This window comes from Arvicola amphibius, chromosome 3 (genome assembly GCF_903992535.2).
Source record: "Arvicola amphibius chromosome 3, mArvAmp1.2, whole genome shotgun sequence".
Taxonomy (NCBI): domain Eukaryota; kingdom Metazoa; phylum Chordata; class Mammalia; order Rodentia; family Cricetidae; genus Arvicola; species Arvicola amphibius.
This window is the reverse complement of record NC_052049.1, coordinates 34,768,425-34,783,121: the sequence shown is the minus strand read 5'-3', so window position 1 is coordinate 34,783,121 and position 14,697 is coordinate 34,768,425. Positions and strand designations below refer to the sequence as shown.

The following is a 14,697-nucleotide window of genomic DNA, read 5'->3' as shown; positions in this document are numbered from 1 at the left end:
ATGAAAAATGGGCTAGATAGGGCAAGCTGTATTTACGTGTGAATGCCTACTGCAGGTTCGATTGTATGCAAGTCTTTTTAGACTCTATTTGTTCCGATAATAAATCTTTGCCAATGGGTTCTTTGCTGGCCAGGCACATTTATTGGATAGGCTGTACCCCAAAGCATACATCAGTCAGTCTTTCATTGCATTCTCTGTCTGGCATTTTTTTGGGGGTTGTGTTTTATGTCAGTCAGGGTCTTAACCCATGCAAATAGATTAACAAAGAAGTCAGTCAATCCAGTGAACCTACTAAATTCTCTTAACGGCACAAGAAAATGCTGAGTGCCAGAGTTCAGTATAATATCGGTGAGTTTAGTGACTTAGAAAGTTCTCTTCTGTCTTCTTAATCACTGTGTGATGGTGACCTTACCCTGCTCTTTGTTGTTGTTTTTTTTCTCTCCTCTGTCAAGGTCATTTCCAATTGTGACTTATTTCTAGTGCTGTGAAATGGAAACACTCAGCTTTATGCCCGTCTTACTAACATTTGATGCCTTCTTATATTGTTCAGCAAAGCGTTGACCGGCCTTTCCAGGTGGCTGTCAGTGTGACAGCTAACAGTGACCTTTACAGCATTGGTATTGAAAAGCATCGGCAATTCCAGGTTTCTCCTGAGATGCTCGGTGTTTCCACTGGACAATAAAATCCTGGGAACATGACTGCTGATCTTAGCTAGAAAGCTGTCAGACAGTAAAATACAAACACCCTTGAAGTAACTTCTGTGGAAAACCTTCTGAAACTGCTTCCTAATAGACTATTTTCATCATGCTTTGGTTTCTGCTAGCTACTCTCCGAGTGACGATATTATCTGTAGACATTTTGCAGTCAGAGATCCTAATATAAAAATCAGCAGGATCTAATGGTATGGCTTGGAAATTCTCTTGGTTTTAATCATTAGGTTAGATTTTTAAAATGTTCACTGAACATTCATCAAGTATAAGAAACTATTGTGACTTGGCAAAGTGTTTATTGTATAAGATGTTTATTTGGGTGAAAGAAATAGTGAATGTTTCTGAACAGTTAAGAAAAACGAATGCTTGAAGCTAATGTTGACCGTATGCCATCGAAATCGAGTGCAATGGAAATGAAATTGGAGAACTGGGGTTACGTAGGAGAAGAATACGCTGTTTCTCAAGGAAGTTTGTTTTCACGGCTAGAGAGCTGTGCTCTGACAGTTAACAAGATGGAAATTACATCAAGAGGACTCCATAGGCTTTGGTGGCACATTTTAATCCCTAACTTACTGTTAGGAGGTTGAAGAACATCGGTATAAGACAGAGCCTTGGGCATTGGAGCAGCAGGCTGGTTAAGGCTGCTCGGATTCATGTGTGTGTTTTGTATTAGTGTGGAAGAGCACATTTCTGGCCCAATCATAGATTATTTTTTTCTCCCTCAACTTTAACAACTCTGTTTCCATTGAAAACAAGTAGACTTCACAGTGCTACTTGTGTACTCAATTTTACAGCCTCAGAGGCAGCAGAGGGGGTCGATTTTTATTACTTATTTATTGAAAGCTTAGGGAGTAGCGTACTCTGTTGTGTCTCACTCTGGAAGGAGCATGTGAAGAGCTGGGCTAGCACACCTAAAGAAAACACAGCTTTCCTGAGTTCTAAAGTATATTCTAGGTACCAAGGGAGTCATCTCAATGTAAGCTGTTGGACATTTAGGGAGAATTCTGATTTAGTGAAATCAGGTTGCCTGGGAGCTGCTTGACCAAGTGTTCCTAATCTCAGGGGGAAAGAGTTGAGCGGTTCAGGACCTCTCTGGGATGGCAGGTCACCTGCGTTCACCAGTGCTTGGCTACTCAAGAATGGGTCATCGGAGTTCAGTTGGTTTGTTAGTGTGGGGAAAACAATAAATTCAAGGGAGGAACTCAAGAAGGTAGATGATCAAGGGAGGCAGCTGATGAGAGCTAAGGATGAAGCGAGGTATCGTGAGGAAGATGCAGATGTTTGCCTTCATCCTGGGCTAACTCGGGAGAACGGCATGGCCTGTTCCTCCCCACCAACCTGCAAAGCCTTCCGCTACCCTTTCAGGAAACTCCAAGGCTTTTCATCATTCCCTTCCCAACCTTAAGTTAAATGTCTTACTGTTTTAAAATAAAAAGACACACAAACTATTTGTCTTCCTTATTTAGTAAGGAGAAATAGCATGAGATGAAATAACAGTGGTTAATGGAGCTTAGTTTAATGGAAGTCATCTCAGGTCATCTTAACATAATAACAAGCTGTGTTTGTACATGTAACTGATCCATGCTTTTTTATATATGTGAATATGTCATATATATGTGGTGTATATGTATGGATATACTATATATATATGGATATATAGTGCTATTGTTTATTTCTGTTGTGTGATTCTCATTCACATCAGTTTCTTCTTTCACAGTATCCCCCACAGTTTGTACCCTCATTCCACCACAGTGTCTAGGGCTGAGACTAAGTCTAAGCAAGAAACAGCCCTTAGAGATTTGACGGGCGAGGTGAACCTGAGTATAACTGTAGGAAATTAACGAAGATTTGGAAACTAATGAAATGAATGGGGACAAAAACCAAGGTCGTAGAGAAATGAAGACAAAAGATGGCAGTGGAGCCTGGCAGTGTGACGGGCCAGTTCAGTTTTCACTGTTCACAATAGCTTGCCCTTTGCAGCTTACCTGTCCACTTCTGCCAGACAGCAATGATTGTACCTATGGTTTTATTATCATATATTAATTGTATATCATATTTTATTATCACATTTGTATACATAAGTAAAAAATATTTCTGTCCATATTTTCCCTATTTCCCTCCTGCCTCCTCCATGTGTCTGTTGATTCTCTCTCTCTTTTTTTTCCTTTCTCTTTTTAATGCCCCTGTGAGTTTAGGTTGCTTACATGAGATTAGGTCAGGGGATATTTAGGAGAGCTTTGGCATCCTTTCAGTGGCGACATCACTGAAGAAAATGCCTCCTGGCTTCCACAGCAACTCTGAACTGCCAATAGCTCATTTTATCTGTGCCACTGAATGTCCAGCCTGTGTTGATACTTTTCCTTTGTGTCATGTTCATGAGACACAATCTCGACCACACGAACACCTTGCCCTCACTCCCAAGACTTTTTGAAATAGTGTCTCATGATTGCGTCTTCCTTCACCGTCCACTTACCTTTGCTTCCTGTCACGCTCGTGTTTTGAAGTCTTTCAGAGCAAACCCTTGTTGACTCTTGATGCTATTGCCGGGCTTCTTCGTGACTTAACTGCTTTGGTGCTGACTTCTGCTTAACTCCGATGTCCAGTCTTTCTAGAACCTTCCCACAAAGAATTCTTTTTCCTAATTTAGTCATTCACCAAGTATTTCCAGAGTACATATTATTCTCTAGGCTCCTTTCTAGCGAGCTATGGTGGTGGCTATAGTTAGCAAAGCAGCACTGTGTCACTCAGATGGAAGACAGGAGGAGGGCTCCTTATGTCCTGCTTACTTTCTTAAAAGCAAGTATCAGTTCCTATAGGACTGGAGAGAATGGCTGGACTCGTGCTTTTCTGACCCTGCCTAGCCAAAGCGAGTGTTGACTCTGACCCCATTAGGGGTCTTTGCTATTCTCATGGAGTTGGTTTTACCAGTGTGTTCTTCCACTCATGAGGGTTCCCACTGAAATCAGTTTGACTTCTTTAACCTGCTTCTGTCCCGGAGATGCATCTCACTCACAGCCCAGTCTGACTTTGACCTTACAGTCTTCCTGCGTTAGCCTCCTGGATGCTGGGTGTGTAGGCCTCTACTCCCTCTTGCTTTCTCCTTTCCAGGGTACCCAGCAGAGATTCCGGATGGACAGGCAGGTTCTTCTTTAGTGACTTTTCTTCTGTAGTGACTAGTGTCCGGACTCACTCACTGTGTTGGATTCGGGGCCATCCATGCTCCGGAGTATTTTCTTGTCTGTGAAACATGGGTGGCAGTAGTTTCTAAATCAAGTCAGCTCGTGAGGGCTACTGCAGAGGACGCTGGCCTTGTCTGCAGCCAACATATGCAGGATTTCTCTTCATTAAAATTATCTTCTCGTTGCTCCCCACCCCCACCCCCACTCCACCCTTGGGCCCCTCCCTACAAATTAAAACAAACAAAAATTCAACTTTCAATGAAACCTTTTTCTTCATGGTCTCTTAAATGAACAAATTTCATATTAACTTCTTTCTGCCTTTCGTATCCTGCCCCACCCCCTTAATCCTGTCCTCTCTCTTCCCCATCCTGTTTCTCTACCTCCCTCCCTCCCTCCCTCCCTCCCTCCCTCCCTCCCTCCCTTCCCCCCTCCCTCCCTCCCTCCCTCCCCGTTCCCCCCTCCTCTCTGCCTGTTTGTCTCTGACAATATACTTGCACAAACCAAAAGGCCACCAGGAAGGGAGCATGTTCTCTCCTTTCGTTCAGCCACTGCCTTAGGCTGAGAAATTCACACGAGCTAATGTTCAGCGCTTTTTGCCTCTTTTCATCTCACCGCCTATACTTCTGAAAACTCTCTTGACTGTCTTTGCCTCCTTACTGTTCTCTGTTTGGCTCATGCAGCGCTTAGCCGAGATGAAAGCGTCATCTATACTGCGGTGACTTCATGGCTCTGATGTTTTTCATTTCAGAAATGTGCCATTCCTAAATCCACAGAGTCTTGTGCACTCATGGATGGGTCTTTTTCTAATATGGAAATTTCATATACGAATTGATAGAATACAGAGGTAAAAATTTGTTGGTACAGAGTAAGATATGATAATATACTCTCACTGAATTCTGGAGCCATGAATGATTTTGCCAAAAGGCTTTCCCCCCCATCTAATATTCTAATGAGTTATGTCTGAATTGTGTTTCCACCCTCTCGCGACCAGCATCCCCACCCAGTGCCCTCTGTGGCTGTCTTGTGTTCACAGGTGACATTCAGAAAGGCAAAGGAAATAAATCTGACAGGCAGTTAGTTGTCGCTGACACTGCAGTAGTCACGGCTGCTAGTTGTCAATCAAATAGAAAAAAAATCCGTGAAGGTTTTTTTGTTTGTGCCACCCGCCCCCCGACACACACACTTAAAGAACAGCAGGCAGCCAGGAGCTGTTGAAAGCGCAGGTTGTATGTGGTCACCCTCTGTCGGTCCCTGCAGTTGTGACCGAAGGATTTTTGAGGATTGTCAGCTCAGCCATTTTTTTTAAGCCTGCGTCTCTCAGCAGCCAGCTGTTATAGGAAACAGATGTCGGCTGTGTCCTGCTTCCTTGTTTGCCCTGGGAACTGCCTCCGCACAGGGAAAGGTGCTGTTAGCTGTCCTGCTGGCTATCTCAGGGTGCTGTGTATTCGTCCAGCCTATTTGCATTTGTTAGTTTCCCCAGAAACTGTCCAGGACAGACTTCTTGACAGGCAACCCAGGGAACATGGCTGCCTGTTTCCTTTAATTTCTGCCTTTAAATCCAGGCTATTTGATGTCCTTCACCAAAAAAAATAAATACGTAAATAAACAAAAAAAGCGTTCTTGTTTTCCTTTGCTGAAAGTTACTTGAGAGGGAAGTATGGCTCTTTCATTCTTACCTGCACGCTGCCTTCCCTGTGTTTATTATGCATTATCTCTGTGACCCTGCTGTACTTATAGAGGGGAGAAAGGCCTGAGACATGCTTACACAAACTGTAATTCCTAGCTCTTAGGGTTACAGTAGTGGAGGAGGAGTCAGATGGCATAAGCCCAAGAGTCGATTTTGTACTAGAAAAAGAAAGAATATACTCAGATAGCTGTGCAAAGGTGGTGGCCTGAGAGACAGGTGGGGCCACTAGAACTTCTTGCTGTTGCCCCAGCAGCATGCCATTTGTAAAAGTTCTAGATATTTGCAGAGATGGGTGTATGAGCAAGAGGGACAAGGAACCATGTCCAAGGCAAAAGTAGGTGACAGCAGAGAAGGAGGCCCAGAGAAGACCATGCCCACAGAATACTGAGGAACCATCTGATTAAGGAATCTATAGGCAGCTATACCCAAGAAAAGTATGAGTGTTCTATATCTATCACAGGATTGTAAGGAAGAAATGTCGCTCAGCAAGGAGTGTTCTCTCAAGATACCCTGTCACTTTATGTCTGAGCCTCTTGCTGTGTTTTGATATCTGTAAAATGCAAGCTTTAATAAACCACCCCAAGTTTATTTCCCAAGGGATTGGGCTGGAAGAGAAAAATTAAATTGCCTAAAGCTCCTTGGAAAAGATGCTTAAAGAATGGACACTGGTATTTTCCCTAATTCTCTTTTTATGGGTCCATCTATTGTAATATGTAGTGTTGAATGATTGAAGCTTCTTGATAGAGTATTGTTTCCTTATCTAAGAGAAGAACCAGGCCTTTCTTGACGAGGAAGAGCCAGTTGACTCCTGGCTCCCTGGGCCATGTACTCTATCACTTAAGCTTGGGCCATACTAGGGGAAATGATGTTGGTACAAAGCCAAGTCACTTGGATGGGAGTTAAAAGGCCACAGCTATCTGAATTGGTTGAACAGGATCCCAGGGTGGTGGTGTTCGAGCGTTTTTTACACTTGCTAAGGGAATGTTGAGCCAAACAGTCAGCAGAGCCAAGGAAATGAATCTAGAGGCCCAGAAGTCTATTACTGGCTCATGGAGACCTGACCTTAATTCTTGTTTTCTCCTGGAGGAATGCCCTAGGAAATTTTAAAAATCTATCTTTTTGGTCATAGTCCAGCATAGTACTGCACAGTCCACTGCTAAGGCTGTACACATAAAGATTATTCTAGAAACTCGTTTCCTGGCCTTTTGACCCCTGGCAGCAGAGTTCTCCTGTGCTTCTGAAGGTTGCACCGTGTCCTACTATGGGAGGGATGGCTCATTGCACACTTGCAGCCCTACCACCCGTCCCCCCCGGAACATTTATCTCGTGTTCTCAGCTTAGCTTCTTATCCCTCACGAGGGAGTAGGTATTAGTGTTTCTCCCAGGGGTTACCATAATAACAACCAGTTTTCGTTGTGTATTTGGTTTCAGTGTGCTGTTGCAGCAACAGCACTGAGAGTCAGGTGACCAATATTCTTCTCCAACAAAACAAGCTATGGGACATTGGGCCAGGCCTGTAGCTTTTCCAAAACAGTCTTCTTCTCAGCGCTGATAGCCGATGATGCTGACGGCTGTTGTCCTGTTGGAGGACAGCACAACCCATGCATTTGTCCCTGGAGCTCATAGTACCTGCCTTGCCCTGGCTGTTGTGAATCTCAGAGGCCACCTTGAGCTCCTGCAGAAGTTGCACGGCACTGGGTGCTTTCTCTCCTTTTTATCTCAATCTCAGTTACTTGTTTTTTCTTTAGTTATACTAGATATATAGGTTCTATCATTTTTTTGGGTTGTGTGAGCAGGACACACACACAGAGACAGTTATATCTTATCACTGGAATGAGTATGGGATGCAATCTAGGTTAGGTTGGAAGAGAGGAGATTTCAGAAAGGGAAAGAATGCAGAAAAGAACATATGGGAACAAAGTTATGGAGGGAGAAATGAGTTTGGTTTATGGATAGGACAAGATAGATTTTTAAAGCATCGAAAAACACATCATAGCCGGGCAGTGGTGGCGCACGCCTTTAATCTCAGCACTCAGGAGGCAGAGCAGGCGGATCTCTGTGAGTTTGAGGCCATCCTGGTCTATAAGAACTAGTTTCAGGACAGGCTCCAAAGCTACAGAAAAACCCTGTCTCAAAAAACAAACAAACAAACAAACAAACAAACACACAAAAAAGAAAAAGAGATAAAGAAACCCCTTCATAACAATATCACCAGTTTCGAGGCACAGGGTACATCATTCCTCAAAATACTAGAGTAATGATAGACTCTTTAGAAGGAAAAAATACTTGCTAGTATTTAATTCATGCTAGTTAGCTGGCCTCAAGGATACAATCCCTGCTGGACAGATTCATATTTGTCTGTATGTGCAATTGCATACACTCATTCTTCAGCCTATTTTTCTGTATGTCTTCATGGTAGAGAAGCATTGCTCATGACTATGTAAGCACTCAGACTTCCATAGGTTCTTATCATTGTTTTGGTATCTTGGCAACTAGAGAAGAAGTAATAAGGCTCTTAATGATATAGTAGTCACCAAACTAAACTGAGGCTTTGACATATCCAATGCTTAATAAAACATGGTTGACACTGTTGGTGGCATCACATACTTAATGATTTTTCATTTCCTGAGGTCCACAGTGTTAGAAAAAGACTCTATTGAAGATGCATGGTCATTTAAATCTTGAAGTTACCAATATTTTGGCCATCCTTCTGCAAGCTAATAGTATGAACAATTTTGTTATGTAATATTAGCTATGAATTTTATATTTGATCTTAGCCACAAGGCTGAGAAGTGATAAATATGAATTTTAATGCATACATTTAAGTAACTTATATGACTAAAAATTGAAAAGTCTAAGTTTTTTTTTTTAAGGTTTCTATTTTCTCCCCCTTCCTGTCACAAGCCGATATTAAACGTGTGTGTGTGTATGTGACTACCAAACCACGGCAAATGAAATCTATAAACGAGATAGATTTAAATCTATAACAAAGAAAGGAACACAAGACAAAGCTTAAGATACAGACAATGGAAACATGAAATAGAAGTGGAATTCGTCAGGATTATTAATCAAAGAGTTCATCAGAGATATTAATTGGAACGCCACATTTGGAGCTGTGCCTTTATTTTTCTTTTCTCCTTGCACTAAGTGGTGGATAGCAGCTGTGTTTACCCACAAACTAAGTCCTTGAATGTGGGTGCTAGACCCAGAAAGGTAGGGCAGTGTCTCAATATATACGGACTGCCAGGTGGGTTAGAAAGCCCACACACACAGGAGCCAAGCCACTTGTCTGTCCCCATTAATCACTGAAAACAGACAGCGGTAAACGAAAGAGCTGGCAGACGGAGATTCTCAAACAAAGATGAGCATGCAATTATGACACCCTACAATATGAACAGAGTCAGCACCGCAAAGGAAAGGTACCCAACTCAAAATGGGAAGAGAATTATCAAAGACCCTGGGGACAATAGAGCGATCAGAAGATCATCCAGAGAGCTCCAGAAAGGCTTTACCTCCACGAGAAAAGAATAAAACCAGAACTTAGGAATTTAAATTTGACTTTAAATTTTTAAATGAAAATGTTGACACAACTCACATGTAAATTACTGAAACTAAAGATTGAACTAGAGAATTTCCTCAGAACGCCACACAAATACATTGGAAGTATGAAGGAGGAAAAGAACTTTAGGGAACAGTAACAGAAGGAGGATGAGTATGAATGAATATCCAGATCTGGGTTCTTAGTACCAAGTAGGAATGCAAATAGATGGTTAATTATGACACCTTTCACACACACACACACACACACACACACACACACACACACACACACGAGTGCATGTATTACCCTATATTTTTAAGTATGTTTGTGGTATTTGTCTATGTGTCATATGTCAACATGGATGAAATTATGGGCGGATAAAGTGAAAGATGCATAGAACCTATTATATTCTTACATGGAGTACAGACTATAATTAACAAAAGAAAATGTGGCGTTTACCTGAGATATACATGACGACATTAAAAATTAGGTGATATATTCTTCAGTGGGTTTTAAAAAGAGTTCAAAAGGGTGTATGTTCAGTGGAAGGAATTCCCCTAGAATCAAGTAAATTTTTTTCTCATGAAAACTTTTTTTAAAGGATTTTTATTTGGTTTACTTTATGTGTGTAAGTGTTTTTTCTGCATGTACGCTTGTTCACCATGAGCATTCCTGTTGTCTGTGGAAGTCAGAAGAAGGCATTGGATCTCCTGCAATTGGAGTTACTGATGGTTGTGACCCACCATCTGGGTTCTGGGAACCAACCTTGAGTCCTCTGTATGAGCAACAAGAGCTCTTAGCCACTAAGTCATCTCTTTAGGCCTAAAAAAAAATGAAAATTTTAAGAGAGGAAATATAAAGAAAACATGATAAATTCAGGAAAAATATTCAAGAAGGAAAACCAGCTAAAGCTATGATAAATAAATCACATGTATATCACAGTAAGTGTGATATGCTTAAGTTTGTTTTAAAATACCTTAACAATAGCATGACACACTTACCTTTTACAAGACAGTTTAACACGATGGTAAGATAAAGATAAAAGTGTTTAAATGTTATCCTTAAAATGCCATTGGAAAAAATGTACTTAAAGTAATGTTAATTCAGATGAACTAGAACAGAAATTTGGATGATTTCATGCCGCTACGATAAGACAGCTAAATAATCACAAACTTTTAAAATACTGAGCTACTTCATTCTGAAAGCCAAACTAAGGAATATAGAAAAAAGAACTAGTAGATTTCTAAACAGGAGAATAATTTAGCCTGGCTTCTTCCAAAATAAAAAAAACACTGAAAGATTTGAGTAGCACGTTAAGAGACTTGGTCTAATTGATCATTATGTATTTTTGGTTTTCCTTACTTATTTGACTTAAGCAGTCTTTAGTGAGCATTCTGTGTAAGGCTCCTCTACTCCTTCATCCTCCCAATCTTTTCTTCCCCGTATTTGCTCTTCTCCTTCCTGATTTGTCAAAACTTGGTCTCCCTTTGCCTGGAAAGGAGTCTGTCTGCTTGTTAGTTTCTTTGTTTTATTCGCAGTCTTTGTCCAGCTTCAGCCTGATGATAGACACCTTTCTGTGGTAGATGCCCACAAGGACAGTTCTGCCCTTAGCGTTTTCTTGCTACTCCCGTTCAGTATAGACGGCACATATCTTTGTGTATACCTGGACCGCTTTGCCAGCCTGCTGGCCTTTGTAGTTTACTCCGAGAACCCGGCCTTCGTCATCCTTCCAGATGACCATAGATCAAACTTTCTACTTCTGCCTCAGTTTTATGTGAAGAGGGGTGACATGCTCTTCTTCGACTGAGAGAAGGTGAGCCCGAAATGTTGTTGGTGCTTGCGTCAGTCGGAAGTCATGAAGAGATGGCACTTCATTTTGGCTGCTGCCAATCCAGTGATGGCTGCAGAGAATCTACATGGACATTTCTGGTGCTGATACTTATGTATTTTATACTCAGATTTTCTTTTTGAAATATACATAATTTTACACCAACTACCATATTTGTGCTTTCTAATAGAAATCCACTGAAAAGAAAATTAGACAAGGGAAAAAATACAAAACACAAAATTTCAAGGTACTCTAACCATGTGCCATGAACAAAATTTAAATCTGTATTGATTGTTTCACTCTGCAATTTAAAACTCAAAAAAAAAAAAAACCCTAAAACTTCCAGCAGAAAACATATGAGGAAATCTTTGTGACTTTGGGTTGGAACAAGATTTCTTAGAGACTTCCTTTTATGGAAAGACTTCTGTTCTTTGACAGACAGACCATAACTAAAGGACTTGGATCCACATGAAAAACGAAGGAGTAAAATCAAATAATGAAAGCTCATTTAGGAGCGGATGAAGGGATGTCCCCGTGCAGGAGTGGGAAGTACCTTGTGATAGAGATGCAGGTGTAAAGTACTGCTCCTGCGGAATTATCTGTCTACAATTAAAACAACCTGACAGGGAGGTTCAGAACTGGTTCGTCTCCTGCAGGCCCAGTAGCAATGTAAAATAGTGTGACTTCCGTAGTTCCTAAAAAGGCAAGGCAAAACCAATTCTGTCCTAATTACGTGTTCTAAGAATGAAAACAGAGGAGATGAAAGAAAACAATAGGAGGCCTACAATGAAAATAGAGCATAAACATCATTTTTAAACCAAGTCTTGTATGTGAGTGTTCATGGTAACTTCTTCTGTTAGAGTGCAAAACTGGAAACGGCTCAAAATGACACTCATCGGTGCACAGAAAAATGACTACATCTGTGTGATAGAATACTATTCAGTAACTAAATAAGCCATTGGTACATGCAGCAATGTAGATGGATCTCAAAATAGTTAGGTCTAGTGAAAGAAGGAGACAATGTGAAATAGTATTTATATGTAGGGTAAAATTGTATACTATATATAATAGAAATGTAACCTAAATTTAAAACCCTGATGACTAGTTACCTGTGGAAGACAAGGACAGAGGTGGCAGAGGTGACATCATTTTGAGGTGATAGATATATTAATTGTATGGGTTTCGGGAACAGTGTCACGTGCATACGCACAGGACACCAAACTCTGTGAAATCTGTAGTTTATTATTTGTCGGTCATACTGCATGAAACTCTAGAAAACACGCTGTGTCCCTTAAAATAAGGATAGTTTAATCATCTCAGGTTAAAAATCATTGAACATATGCTTCTGGTGGGATCTTGGCCTCCCCCTCCCCCAATACTTTCCAATAAAAATACACGTGACAAGAAACAGAGTGAACTATAGCAATTACTACATAATCATATACAACTGAATCATTAGGGCTGCATATTAAGAACTTAAAATGTAAGAGGAAGATGTTTTCAGGTCTGTTGATTTCATATGCAGTGTTTTAAAGTCTCATTGCTAATAAAAGAAACGAGAATTAATCTGTCTGTGTGCAGCAGCATGCAATTAATGAAAAGAAATACGCATGGCAGATTCATTAGATAAAGAGTGAGAAATTTCCCAGCATAGCCAGTTGTGCTTCATACTATAGTGGTTCATACCCAAAGCCGTGTTGATGCAGTGTTCTCTCTTCAACCTTGATCCTAAGAAAGCTACTTTGATGATTCTGCCATTGGTAGAATGTAGGTTTCCAAGAAAGTAGTGAGATGCGGGAAACAATAATAGCATTAAGATGGGAAGAAAAGCACATGGGAAAGTTTCTGCTTCTGAAGCAATGAAAACAATTGTACTTCTGAAAACCATTTTGTATGTGTTTCTGTGTGTTAAATACCACTTTTGGCTGTTTGTAATGCATTGCAACTAAAGTTCATCTCATTGAGATGGGCTTAATCAATTGGTGGTGGCTGTTTGCCAGAAAAATGGTGGGATGAATATATTATTAATAAGTTCACAGTTTAGGGACTAGAGGCAGAGTGCTAACCTTATTTTGTTTCATGTTATTTCCCAAACCCCCATTTTCTTCCTAAGTAGATTTTGGTAGTCATTCAACTTCTCTTTCCTTAATTAGGTTGACAATGTCTTTTGGGATGGATAGCATCCAGAAAGGTAAAAATGCAGAAGTATCTTTCTTGGTATTTAGTTACAGAAAGATGGAGGTTAAGGCTGTTCGATTATGGATAGGTTAGTGTTATTCAAATGTGGCTTCCCTTTGATGCTGTTCATCTTTTTGTCTATAGGTTTACCTTGCAAATTTTTAAGTTACTGTCCAAGCAATCTCAGTTTAGATAAATGAAAATTCATTTAAGTAAGAAGTTAAGAGCCAAGATGATTTTATCTTAAATTTAGGAATACAAAAGATCTAAATGATTTAGGCACACCTTTGAACAGAACTAAACTTTTCTAGTCATTTTTCATTCTGTGTGTGTCCGTGAAAAAGTGATAAGAGGCTTGGCCTATGAATACTGGAAAACATCCAACCCAACAAGAAGGCTGCTGGCAGCTTCTGACAGTTCAGAGTTGAAGTGTAGTCATTCTCCGGCCCCAAATTGGTGTAAACACAGCTGTTTTCTTATAGTTCCATCAAAAGCACATGAGTTTATTGCATATGTGGTATTATAGTCTGTTTGGTTTAACTTTCGCTAGGGGATCTTTTTCATAGCATAGCAGAAATAAAATGAATGAAAGATAAGACACCACTGGTCTCAAGAACTCTGTGCCAGGTGGACTTCCTTTACTTTCTTCAAGTCCGTGAAAAGATCCAGGAATATTTGTAGGCATACGAGCTGAGAGGAAAGACCCAAATCCAGTCATATTACTACCCATGTAATGTCATAGCAAATACCAGACTCCAGGTGGAGAGGTCTCCTTCTCTCTATAGTAACCGTTGCCAGCCTTTGCCATGCTCAGGTTTGGAATCGGGCAGGCTGAACAGCACTCTTCTGCCCTGCTTAGAGTTCAGGGCCACCTTTATTCCTGTTTGAGGTAGTATTGATGATTCTATGCTTTGATTTTTGGCACTTCTTCCTATGTCCCTGGTGTTTTTGATAGTAAACTCTTGATCTCTTACTGGGAGTCAAAGGATGCTGCTTTGTCCCCATCACTTACAGAACAAAACCAGCATCCAATTTTCCTCGTGGGTGAAGCTCCCCAGTCTTTGCTTTCTTTCTCTTTCTGGCTGCTAAATATATTTTCCTTCTAATCACTGGAGAAAAGAAGGAAAAGACCCGAGTTATTGCTGCCACTCACCTGGATTCCTTCATTCTAATCTGAAAGAGATTTATATATATATATATATGGTATAATGGTTTAGGGGCTCTTTATTATTTCAGTTAATTTGTGCCTGTTTCTGAGCTGGCCCACTTATCAAGCCCTAAGGCAGTTAAGGAATATTTATGGGAAGGAATGATATGTGAACTTGGATTTTTATCTACCAAGGCATTTGTCAGAAATCGATGGCCATACTCATCCTCTTTTATATTATGCATGATTTCATAAACTACATTTTCAAAAAAGTTATGATTTTTCACTTAGTAGATAAAAGGAAATCCTGTTTTGTACGGCCTTATGCAGGAAGCACTGAGTACTACCCAAATTTAAGGATTCTAATGATTTATCCGGTTGGATTGTTTGCATACACTATGCTTTAAAATGAATACCCTCCCAGAGT

At 40.6% G+C, this 14,697-nt stretch overlaps 1 protein-coding gene across 4 annotated transcripts in view; it reads left to right on the top strand.

Moving 5' to 3' along the window:
- Positions 1–14,697, top strand: part of Arl15 (ADP ribosylation factor like GTPase 15) — a 361,818-nt gene that overhangs the window by 142,252 nt on the left and 204,869 nt on the right. The gene's annotated exons all lie outside the window — the stretch shown is intronic.